Source organism: Oxyura jamaicensis, chromosome 8 (assembly GCF_011077185.1).
Source record: "Oxyura jamaicensis isolate SHBP4307 breed ruddy duck chromosome 8, BPBGC_Ojam_1.0, whole genome shotgun sequence".
Taxonomy (NCBI): domain Eukaryota; kingdom Metazoa; phylum Chordata; class Aves; order Anseriformes; family Anatidae; genus Oxyura; species Oxyura jamaicensis.
Window position 1 is genome coordinate 27,126,303 of NC_048900.1, and position 12,156 is coordinate 27,138,458.

Below are 12,156 nucleotides of genomic sequence, written 5' to 3' on the forward strand. Positions count from 1 at the left end.
GGACCGAGCTCGAGCAGGGCTGGGCAAAGTCTTCCTTGTTGAACGGGAGGAGGAAAGGTGTTGATGCGAGTGCCTGGGCGCTGGTGGGCATCTCAAGTCTGCAGGGAAGTCACTGAGCAGTCAAGTTAATTATTTTTAATGAACTGGGCCAAAGCTGATTGTGTTATTTTGTAACATATTAGTTTGGAAAGCAGTGAAAATATTTGGCATCCCTCCCCAGCCATCACAGGGACCTCTTTGTGCTTTCCTTTTCCCCACTTTTCTCTCATGTGCATAGCTGGCTCCCACATCTCCACTTGCTGACGCTGATTGATTGCATTAATATCACTGTAAATATTACATAATCTCCACTCACAAAGCTAGAAAGAACTGATGAGTTTTCTGTTGCCAAGAGTTTTCAGGCTGGAAAATAATAATAAAAATAACTCCGAAAAAAATAAAATCTTTATTTTGTTCCCCCCACCCTGCCTTTTTTTTTTTTTTTTTTAATGCCATTGGCCCTGTTGGTTGCAGACCAAGAAAAGACCAAAACTTTGTGGCTGTTGCTTCAATGGGGCAGTGGAAAAGACGTGGGAAATAATTCAGGTGTTGTGGCAATGGAAAGAGGGAGCAGTAAGGGATGTCAGAGCAGTTATAGAGAAAAAGAAGGCCTCAAAAAATAAGGTTCAAGTCAGTTAAGGAGGATGTGGATGTGCAGGGAGGCCTACACCTCGTTCAGGATTTAAAAGCCTTGATTTTGCTTTCCTGTAGCAGTGGCAGCTCTCTGGGAGTCTCTTGGATGTGTCCTGGGCTGGGAAATCTGCAGTGCTGCAGGGAGGGATGGAGCAGGGGTGCCCTGCTTGATGATCCTCCCCACTGCTCCACCACAGCTCCTCCTCCTCCTCCAGCACCAGCCCAGGGTCGTTTGACCTCCTCCATGTAGCACATCCTCCATCCCGACCTGACCCTCATTCACGCCAGTCCTGTTTCTCTTCTCTGTCTCCCTGCCGCAGACAACGGCGTATCGGGTTGCGTTTTGAGGCGGGCGGGCTGTTTTCAGCCTCCATAGAAAATCCATTTATCATATCAGCCTTACATTAGCCAAAGTACAGGAGATAAAAATTATCTTGGAAATCTAAACATAGATTCTAATCTAAGGTACGGCAGCATCTGGTTCCCATTACTTTTTTTTTTATATACTTGCAAGATTTGAACCGCATTACTCCTGCGGTGAGATATTTCTGAGAGCAGAGGGCTGCGCTTCCCAGAACTGCGAGTCCTGCTGCTGATGGCTGCTCGGGTCCCACTGCTGATGGCTGCTCCTCTCCCGGGGCTCCTCTGCATGGGAATTGCTGATTGCTCAGCCTGCAGTGCTGGGGAAGCGTGTGTCCTGCTCCCAGGCAGGCTCTCCGGGCAGCAGGCTGGGCTGGGTCAGGGTTATGCTGACTTCAGCACTATCATCCCCGCAGCTGGGTGAAAGAGGTCTGCTCGGGGACCTTTTTGTGGGGAAGTTTGCCCTGCCAAGCTTCACCGGTCCGAGCTGGCTGGAGAGGAGCAGTGGTGTGGATGCTTGGACAGAAAGCCGTGACTTTATGCTCCCCTCTTCCAGCTGGGCTCTTCCTGAGCTGTGCGCTGGGGGTGATGAGCTCCCTGCCGCATGCTGCCAGGAGTGACCCAAACCTACCAATTCTTCTCACCTCAAGGGCTAAATCCTGCACAGCTTAGCCACAGGGCAAGCTGCTTGACCTGAAGCAGCACAGCCAGCCTTGCCAGCACCCCACAACCAGCTTCATGGCTTGAGAAGCCTCAAGATACAAGTCAGGTGTTTCAGGAACATCCATGTACCAGCTTAGGGTCCTGAGGGCACTGATAGATCTTATCTGCTCTGACCAGCCACACCTGAGACCACTGATGGGCCCGACTGGAGCTCAGAGCTTCTGTCCATCCTGCCTGAGCTACTTTGCAGCATCACCTGCCCCTTGCCCTGTTCCTGAGCCATTGCTTGTTTTTTTTTTTTTTTCTGGATTGTCTTTAGGGAGCAGCCCCACTCTCACTTCTCTCAGAAGCCAGCAAGCTTTCTGTTATTTGCAGCGCATTGGGCACAGCGGAGGGGATGAGCTGCTGTGAACTCAGCCTTGCCCTGCTGCTCGGAGACAAGTATGCAGCTCTGCAAACTACTGTTTGCCTCTGGAGACAAATTATGGCATGCTGCAATAGCTGAGGAATAGCATAAGAGGAGTATGCAATGAATCACGATGCATATGCACACGAGGGGAAAAGTTCAACCTTCTGTTTGCCATTATCTGCCTCTTGAAAGCTGAACGGTTCGATTCTTGCATTTTCCTAGCAGTTGATTTCTGTGGCATTTCCTAAGTCTGTCTGTCGCAGGGCAAGCGAAAGAAAGTGCATCACCCCTCAAAATCCTGCAGTTGTGCTGGCTTGCAACTAACAATCAAATCAAACTGAAATAGGGTGAGAGAGCAGCAGTGTTGTGTAATGTATAACTCTGAGTTGCTGTTACGTGTTCAGGCAGCCAAGTGCATTTCTCCAGCTCACCCAGCTGCAGCGGCCGCCGTGCCCCCGAAGCCCACCACCACCACGGCACAGCCTCCTGCTGGGGAGGAGGTGGGAACGGGCACGGGAAGCTGGGGAAGTGCCGTGGGGTTATAAAAGTCACGTTTCAATTAGCAGCGGAGATATCGAGTCATTTTTTTTTTTCTGATTACAGCAACTGGAGTGGGTTTTCTCTGATACAGACGGGGAAAGTAGAGCAAGAACCTCTCCATCAAGTGACTCAAAGTTGACTTTGCCTCTCAAGGTACCTGCTTTTCCCCAGTAAGGATAATGAGAGCATGTGCTGACTTATCTCCTAAATTAGCTCCCTGAGGGTGTATGACTCTGGGATTTTCAGGGCAGTCTGAAATCCCATCAAACTGCTATTGCCAATACAGGAAATTTAGTCTTTAATTAATTTCATTGTCGGTATGTGTAATTAGTTCTAAAGAACTGTGTTACCCAGGACTAGATATGACTAGGGGATCTGCTAACTTTCGCTCAATACATCAGATTTTGTCAAACCTCCAAACTGCATAGTGGATACTTGTCCTTCCTCAGGCAAATGTTTAACATGCAAAGAGCAGGCCAGGAGGTTTTCACTCATCTCTTAATCATCTACTCTGTTTTACATGAGAGGGTTTTTTTTTTTTCTGGGGGAAAAAATAGTATCTCCTTCATCTAGTGGAAAAATTAGATCCAGAATAATGAGGAAACAGAAGCTGAACACATTTACAGTGGTGACAAGACATGGGTTTTCAAGAATGACGCTAATTACACATTGAAACCCATTAGCTCGGTGGCTGGAGGAGCCTACATTCCTTCCTTCCTCTTCTCAGCTGCCAAAACTCTTCTGGGGAGCATGGGCAGAGGCGGTGCGGGAGGTCAGTGCTGCCTCTGCTCCTGCAGCTGGGAGGCGGCGGTGTGGTGATGCTCCTGGCGCCCTGGGGCGTTAACTCTGAAGCCTAATGATGACTATCTCCACTCCAGAAGTACTTCAGGGCCAATTCCTTGGGCAACAACATGTGCTTTTGCTGGGACTGGGAGCAGTGGGAATACAGCCACCCTGTTTCACCCCAGTTCTGCTTCCTGAACCACCACACTGTGTCCTAGACCTGCTTGTGTGAGCTGCTTTTGTCGCAGCACTGTGTACATCTCATAAAAGCACGTGTGGTTCGTACACCTCAAACTGCAAGCTGGGTTGTGTAGCAACATAAGTAGCTAAATGAACCATTTCGCTTGCGTCTGAGATGACAAATAAACCTGACAAAAATATGATGACCTTTTCAGTGTTTATGCAGATCTGATTTTTCTGGATATTCTCCTGGAAAAAAAAAAAAAAAAAAGACAAAAAGGGTTTAATTTCACAGTAATATTTGCTTTCTTACTGTGTACTCAAAGTGGCTGTGCAATTACCAAGCGTAGGAAACTGTTTGTGCCACTTCTTCTCTTTTTATTAAAAAAACAGCTTTGACTTTCTGAACTGGCGGCGTGGAACAGGGAAAGGTCACTCTGGAGAACAGGGGCTGAAACCAGGGGGTGGATGCTAATGCGGCGTGAACTGTTTGGGATCAGTGTTTTTGGGTAGGATTTTGCACTCTACCTGATACAACACAGCCTGGACCTCAAAATGCTCCCAAAACACGGTGGGTGAGGACTGCCTGCAGGGGTTAATTTTGCCCATCCGTGCACCGGAGGAAATAGTGCAGCACTCTTCCTGCATCCACCCCCTTGGGAGCGAGAGGAGGATTTAGGTCAAAGTACAGAGGACCGTGTTACCGGCATTAGCACTTATTAACCAGTTTGATTCTATTAAGGGAAACCTACAGTGAATAATGAGAACCAAGTTGGCCCTTTCCACAAGTGCTTTAACAGCTGGTGGCCTGAGAGCTGTTTTGATGAAATAAATCACCCCAATGGAAAATTCTCCGAAGCCACAGACTGTGGAAAGTTGACCAGATCTTTACTGGCAATATTTAGGGATGCTCTAAACAATGAGACAGTTGTTTTTCTGTTCCTTTGTGTACCATGCCTGGAAAAACACGATACCCCTGATCTGCCCTGCCCTTTAATACTTGGGATGTAGGGCACTGTTAAACCTGATGGCAGAACCCCTCGAGGGGCTTCTGTAGTTGTAAAGATTTTAATGCATGCAATTATTAGCAGGATTGTTTTGTCCTCAGCTGGGGATGGTGGGGCAGGCTGCAGATGAGCAGGGTTGGAAGGATTTTTTCTCCTGGCGAGCATCCTTCACAGTGCTGCACCTGCTGTGAATTTCTAAGGAAAAAAAAAAAAAAGGAAAGAAAGAAAAAAGAGAGAAAGAAAGAGAGAGAAGGAAAGAAAGAAAGAAAAAAAGAAAAAGAAAGAAAGGAAGGAAGGAAGGAAGGTAGAAAGGAAGAAAGAAATAAAGAAAAAGTTGTTGCAATGTGTGCTGCTGCTGTAACACCTGTGAAAAGTAAATACAGAGGCATGCTCATTGCAGGGTATCTGTAAGGTGTCAGCTCTCTCCCCATGCATGCATGGCAGCATCTCCTCCTGGAGCCATCTGGCCTCTGGATGGCATTGCAGCGAGGCAAATCCAGCCTTTACAGCTGCTAGCTCTGCTTCAGCTCCGATCCTGGAGGAGTTGTGCTGGGAAGAGCATCATGTGGGTGGGATTCCTGCAACATCTAATGTTTAGTTTGAACTTCATAGCTCATTGAATTTAGAGGAGGGATGTTTTTTGGCCATGCAGGGGATATGTGTTCTCTTCATGTCCAGGCTATGTTAGGCTTATTTGTTCCATTTTATTTATTTATTTATTTATTTATTTATTTATTTCCAGGTGAGGCCAAGTCTGTATGAGTTTTACAGCAGAAAGTGAGACCCAATGTGGCTGGCTCAAGTACAGGTAAGTGCAGATAACTGAGCAGACAGCCGAGTTCCTTTTCACCTCTTCACTCTGACCTCTTCCTTTTCACCTCTGGCTGCAGCTGCTTCCTCAGCAGTCTGTGTGGGGGAAAACAAAACCTACAGAGCAGAAATGAAGAGAAAAGTGCAAACAAATGCCGGCTCAGAAAAAAAGTACAAACAAAAAAAAAGATATTTCATTTTCATGTACCCTTCTTGGGAAGCTTCAGTTCAGCCTGCGGGACTAGTTGTCCTTTCAGCATGGGATGGGCAAAAAAGTAATCTCATCTAAGCTTCTCTCAGCTTAGAAATGCCTGTGTAGCAGGTGACTGAGCAGCAATAAATCGGGTTAAGGGCATACAAAAGAGGAGACTCTTTTTGGCTGGTTGTCGGTGGTGGTAATTTCTGAGCTAGGTTTGACCCTCCACAAATACCTGCACGCTGCAGAGGAGCTTAGTGCTGGTGTTAGGCAGTGAGGAAATAAAATCGAAGCAACCTGTCAAATTCTGTTTAATGGGATCTTTCTCTTTAATTGGGTGTTTGTGGAAGTGGTGGTTTACGTGCTGCGGAGGACATCAAACCGGCAGGAAGGTGCATGGGTGGGTGGTTGAGCTCTCTTGGGTTGCCCTTCATGAAATATCCTCTGCTGTCCTCCCCACTGCTGGCACCAATATTCCCCATCAGGGCTTTACATGGAGCTCAGATAGGAGGGAGTGCCACCAGTCCCCAGACATCCACTTGCTTGTCCTGTTCAAATTAAAACCTAATTACCTCCTGAGATTTTGCTACTGGCACCTTTTTGTAGTCAGCACTTTGCATCTGTTTCTACAGCCTGTCTACACCCTGTTGTCTTGGCCTCTCCTGTTCACCCTGATGTCCTGCTTACCCCTTTCAGTGACACAAAGGATCTATCATGTTTATACATTGTCAAATTCATCTCTCCTCCTGTTCCCTTTGTCATGGGCAACCCAGAAAAGCCTTTACTGAGATCAGTTCCACCTTATGGAGCACAACCAGGAAAATAAGTTGTTGCAGTCAGAAAGTCCTCACAGTTTACAGGGAAAAAAATTAGATTGAACCTGGCCTGTAATGCAGCAACTGTGGGCTGTGAGAGAAAAGATGTAATTGTTGTCTGTGCTAAACAGAAATCTAAACAGGATCACAAGTAATTAGCTATTTAATAGGTGACTAAAGTAAATACTGCAATTAAAAAGCCTATTAAAAGTAATATTAAAAAAGAAACCTCACAAGAAATGTAGCTTTGTCCCAGATTGCCTGTCAACAAAATCAACAAGCTGTTAAAAAAAAAAAAAAGTCCATACATGCCCAAATCAGTAAAACACATAATAATTACTTGGCACATTTTATCTTCAAAGCCCTCTGCAAACACTAAGTAATTAATCCTCCCAACACCTCCCTGCGGTATGCGCAGCAGGCACTGGTGAAAAGCGAGCCTGTGTTGCAGCCAGGTATAAATACCTTGTTGTGGGGCACATTCCTGACGGAGGAAATGCCACTCGAAAGTCAACAACAGGGAGCAGAGCATGCTTATCACTTCAATGGCACTCCTTGTAAGCCCCGACTGCCTTTGTTTTAGGGAGGGGGAAATAAAAGCCCCCATGCCAGGGTTGGTAGGGGTGGCAGAAGGCTGCTCTTGGTTTCTCCCCCAGCCTCCGTGATGGTGGAGATGGGGATGCCCTGTCACTTTATGCAACTTTCTTGCCTCCAAAACTGAATTGAAAGGTGTCATCTGAGGTCAGGTTCATCTGAAACCGGAGTCTGAAACCACTTTCCAACATGAGCTTCAAGTCAGTTGCATTGAAGTTAATTACTTTCACTGTAATTGTTCCGAGGCAGAGGGATAAGGGAGTGCGCCCTCCTTCCCAGTGCCCCCTGTAGCTCCACCAGCAGCCTGGGGAGGATGGATAAGATGTAGAAGAAGTGGTGTCCTGAGCCCAGTGCTACACTCTCAGCCAGACAGAAGACAAATGGCTTTCTGCTCGGATCCTTCCTCCTGTTGCTCCATAGGATGACTTTTGCCGTAAAACCAAAAGGTGGGAAAAACAAACAAACAAACAAAACAACAACAAAAAAAGAGGTAGATCAGAGCCGAGTAACACGTGGGGGAATGAGAAGCAAGAATGCAACAGTGGGGCACGGAAAACTCACATCAAACCATGTCATAAACACTCCCAAGCCTGAGCTCTGGGAGTGCCAGGAGAAATAAAATACCTTACAGAGAGAAATCAAAGATGATACCCTCAGATCCCATCCATCCCCCATGAAACACAGCAAAGGGCTGTGTGGAGTTTGGCAGGTGCTGCGCGGAGCAAAGCAGGAATGACTAATCCCACCCTGGCTGCCTTTAAGAGACCTTCCACAGCAATGGCTAATTGGGCTGAGCATTTATACTCTTGGCCAAAAATAAACTTTCCCACAAAGAAGGCTGAGCTACAAACGGAAAACTACCTGCGCTGAGATTAATTTTGGTGTGTGAGGGAAGGCACTTTGTGCAAAATGAAAGGCTGTATTCAAGAAAGAACTTGTTTTCCCTTTGATCAGAGGGGCACCTGCACCTCAAGGAGGCAAATGGAGGGTTATTGCTTTGCAGCCAGCAGAGAAGAGCATTTTCACCCAAACAGATTTTTGTAGTTCCCTTTGCAGGTGTGCGTGGAAGACTAACATCTCTGTGCTTCTGGCAGGGATCAGCAGGGGTTGAATGACACCGAAATGTGGCTCCTCTGGGGAGGGAAAGTTTGAGCTTCGTGAGCTGGTGCCTGGTTCTGCTGCAAGGAGCTGCTGAGTGACCCTGGGTCACCCTTCTGCCAGCCCATGGATCACCTCCTCCTTCTGCCACAGACGCCAACAAAACTGTGACCTGCCTAAAAGAGCTAATAGCTCCTCCTGGTCTCACAGACCCTTCCATAATCCTAATTCCTCAGTGGGATTTGGGCCCATATTGTCTACATCCATTTTCCTGTTGTTATGTGACGTCTCCTGTGGAGCACAGAATTTCTCTGCCTTTATCTTCTCCCTACAGTGCACAAGGAAGGTCCCATCCTTTTATTTTTCCCCTCCAGACTCCTTTGCTTCTTGGCTCAGATGAGCCCCATGTCCGTCTCTATGCCACAGCCCAAGTTGCTCTGCCTACTGGCCGATTGGCTGGGGAGAGCGCTCTCCCTGGGGATGCTCATCAGTGTTATTAGCCAGGTTGTTTCTGTGTGGATTTTCCATTTGTCTAGGAATTAAAATGACAACAGAGAAGACGGAATTCAGAATCTCAAACAGATTTAATAACACGTGAAACGTCTCCCAAACCATCACATCATCCAGGCATAAGTCACACAGTGTTTTTCATGTGCGCACAAGTCCTATCTTAAATCCAGAGTAAATTGCCAAGTTATTTCCCCATAGGACATGCTCCGTGACGTACATCAGCTGGATCATCAGCATAGCCTGACCCTGCAAAAGAGCATTTAAACACATGCTGAGGTTTAAACAAGGAACTTAGGCACGTACTTTAAGATTATGTGCTATCCTGATTTACAAATTAGGCTCCTAGCTCTGATGATGACCATGGTGTGGAGCTGGTCTCTATCCTAAGATAAACTCATTTGTCTGTTTGGAGGTTTCCAGCAAATGTCACCTTCCTGCTTCTCATGTTGGTGCAGTTAGGATTGGCTAAAGGAGGTGTATGCATGTTTGTATTGGGTGACTCTTCTTTGAAGGCCGATTTGATAGCACCAGGTGGAAAAACTCCTACTAACACTGAACAAAGCCCAAACCATTATTTCAGCAAATACATATTTGATTAATGTAGAATACCCACTTATTTTTGCTGTTCCTAAATGATGCAGTATTTGAAGGGGATTTACTTTGGTTATTTTTCAGTGAGTTTGTTTCACAGAAGTATGTGCTTTGCCTCACCTGTTTCTTCTGAAAGAACATGTAGAACAAAAATATATATATATGTGCAAAACGGTCATTTGAGATCCATCTTTTCTGGAAGGCAATGTGCTGCTCATCGTCCATCTAGGAGCTGCTGGCTGCTGGCTGGCAGCCCAGACCCCAGCATGCCTGGAGAAAAGGGCATCCAAAATGGGCCACGTCCCTCAAAGCAAAACCATACATGCAGAAGTGAGCACAGGTGAAGAATTGGAAACGATACCTACTAGCAAAGCAGATAAATGCTAATGGTGGGCAGCGTGGAAGTCAGGGGATGGATGCGTGAGCTGTGCCCATGCTGGCCCCGGGTGCAGTGATGTGAGAACCTCTCCATGTCCTACACCTGCGTGCTGTGGTCCTTGGAGGTGCCTCCTGCGGGGTTTGGGGGCAGTCTCAGCTCCTTGCACAGCACCGTGGCATGGACACGTGGGATGTGGTGGATGCAGCCTTCCCTGATGTTGATGGCTGAAACCTCTGGGCCAGAGCGCCCCGAGCACCTGGACCACCACGTCAGGACTTCTCAGCATCATCCAGGGCTTGACCTAATTTCTGCATCACCTGTTAAATGCTGAAAACTAGCTTTTGGGGTATTTTAGCATCTCTGCTTTATCTGCTTTCCATGCTCACAGCATGGCCTTGATATGCACAATATGAACAGCTAGCCTAGTCTGCATATAACTCAGCCTTTATTAGATTACATGCTGCAGTAACCCATTAACCCCCTTTTTTCTATTACAGAGTAATATAAGTAATATTGCTTATATTACTTATAAAAGCCTTCTTTAATAATTACTACGTGTTCTAGCACCTCAGTGCCACAGGCATCAGCAACCAACCTTGTTTTCCTTAACATTTTTCTGAGCTAATCTCCCAAGCACAGTACTTTCTCTCCCTTTTTAGGGAGCAGGAGGCAGTGCTCCCAGCCTCCGCACGTGACATTCCCCTGCCTCCCTCCCTGTTTATCCTGCAGGGTCTCTCGGATCAGACCCGCTGCCATCCATCATCCGTTCGGAGATACAGATTTCACTAATGGCCACAGTGTAAATATTTGCAGTAAACAGTTTTAACAGCTGACTTTTAGTAGCCACTGTGCATATAGAATTGCATAAACAGGAAGAACAATTATAGCGATGGAAAAAATGGCAAAGGAAGAGGGGAGAGTCAGATATTAAATGTTGAATTTCTACGGGAAGGTAGGAATTATAACCTCCGTAATAATTAATTGGTGATGAGCCTTCTCTTCTGAAGACCCACACTGCAGGCATGAAATGAGCATATAGAATTATTTCATCCTACAAAATAATATATAGTGCTGAAATTCACATTATGTTACTTTTTTGACCCAAGTGATTAGCCAGGATGTGGGGTCTCATGGCTTGTTTCCACTAGAAGTAGAAATTAATGATGGTCTCAAGTATTTCTTTAACACAATCCTGTTTATTTCAAAGACTGTACAAAATCCTTGTTCCCTGAACTCATTAGGAATTAAATAGCAGGAGGCAGTTTCCTTGGGCAGTGGTCCAAGCCCCCTTTTCCAGCCAGCACTCAACCCAAAAAGCTCACTTCATCAGTCTCATTTCAAGGTCACGCTTCGTGTGCTTCTTTAGTTATCCTTGACTTTTTCAGCTGCCTTTTCTCTTTGCTACTGTGATATTTCTCATGATGTTTTTCCTATTTTTTTTCCTCCTTTCCCCAAACCTCCTTCCCATTCCCACCTTTCTCCCCACCCCCCTGCATGAATTCATTAATTTCTTTAAAGAAAATTTAAATCCTTGCCCTTAGCACCTGGGTAGCTCATGCTATATGCTGTAGGCAGTAGCTTCTCCTGCTTTAGAGGCCTAATTCTCCCCCAACCCTCCAAAAAAATAACTATTTTTTCAATTTATTACCAACAAAAATAGCTATTAGGTATTCAAGCTCCAGTGAAGCATCTCCTTCTGCCTCTGGAGAAACAATGGCTTTGTTTCTTCAGCCATTGTCGCTTGATCTTTCCAGATGCCTGTGATTCTTATTACTTTTTTTTTTTTTTTTTTTCTTATTCTTCTCCTTGTATCCTCAAGAATCTTTCTGAGGGAAAGGCAGAATTTGTTTTGGTCTTTTAGACAGGCTTCATCCCTGAATGGGGTTTTGTTTCTGCTTTCCACTTGAGCTGGTAAATCCTTGTCACAATGTAAAATACAAAACGACGAAAAATTCCTGTGTGCGCTTTATCTGTATGCAGACACGCTCTGGACATCAGCAGTGAGATGTGTTAGCTCTTATTCCACCCCCATTGCCAGAGTAACTCTTCCTCTGTGTATGTTTATTTAACAAATTGGTGCTAAAAGCAGTATAATGCGATAACAAAATTATTCAATATTCTGGTCAAAATCTAGGCTCCGTAGAATTTTTATTATTATCATTATTTATGGTGGTGGTCCTTCCTTTTAAATTTAGGTGGGCATAGCCAGTAGGGTATTTACAAGGCTAATTTCAGCTATTCAAAGATTTTCAACAGGTTTTTAAAGGGATGACCTACAAACTAGAACTGAGAGTGAGGCTTAAGCTTAGGTTTATACATCCCAAGTGCCAAGATTGCTCAGATATAAACTCTGTATTCCCTTTCTTGGATCTGCTTTATCCTGCAGAAAGGTAGGAGGAGAAAGGTTATTTGACTTGGAGCTGGGCAGACGTCTGACAAAATAATGTGAGTAAATTAAGACAGATGAAAAGTGGGGACAGAGAGGGAGAGAAAAGTGAATTTCTTTTCCTCTTCTGGAAAATCCAAACAGTCCAATATCTGCTGCAGCC

At 45.7% G+C, this 12,156-nt stretch overlaps 1 long non-coding RNA gene across 1 annotated transcript in view; it reads left to right on the forward strand.

The window, feature by feature from the left end:
• Nucleotides 1-483: 483 nt before the first annotated feature.
• LOC118170982 overlaps nt 484-12,156 on the forward strand; it is an 89,125-nt gene continuing 77,452 nt past the window's right edge. Inside the window, exons 1-2 of the long non-coding RNA XR_004752979.1 lie at nt 484-1,137; nt 5,357-5,422. This is a non-coding gene — a long non-coding RNA (uncharacterized LOC118170982). The remainder of the gene's footprint in view (nt 1,138-5,356; nt 5,423-12,156) is intronic.